The sequence below is a fragment of the Vombatus ursinus genome, unplaced genomic scaffold (assembly GCF_900497805.2).
Source record: "Vombatus ursinus unplaced genomic scaffold, bare-nosed wombat genome assembly UNPS02014928.1, whole genome shotgun sequence".
Taxonomy (NCBI): domain Eukaryota; kingdom Metazoa; phylum Chordata; class Mammalia; order Diprotodontia; family Vombatidae; genus Vombatus; species Vombatus ursinus.
Window position 1 is genome coordinate 30,313 of NW_020954706.1, and position 278 is coordinate 30,590.

The window sequence follows — 278 nt, forward strand, 5'->3', positions numbered from 1 at the left end:
CTGGTCCCTTAATGTAGAAGCTGCTAAATCTTGAGTTATCCTGATTGTTTTTCCACAATACTTGAATTGTTTCTTTCTGGCTGTTTGCAATATTTTCTCCTTGGCCTGGGAACTCTGAAATTTGGCTACAATATTCCTAAGAGTTTTCTTCTGGGGATTTCTTTCAGGAGGTGATTGGTGGATTCTTTCAATTTCTATTTTGCCCTCTGGTTCTCATTTATCAGGGCAGTTTTCTTTGATAATTTCTTGAAAGATGATGTCTAGGCTCTTTTTTTGAT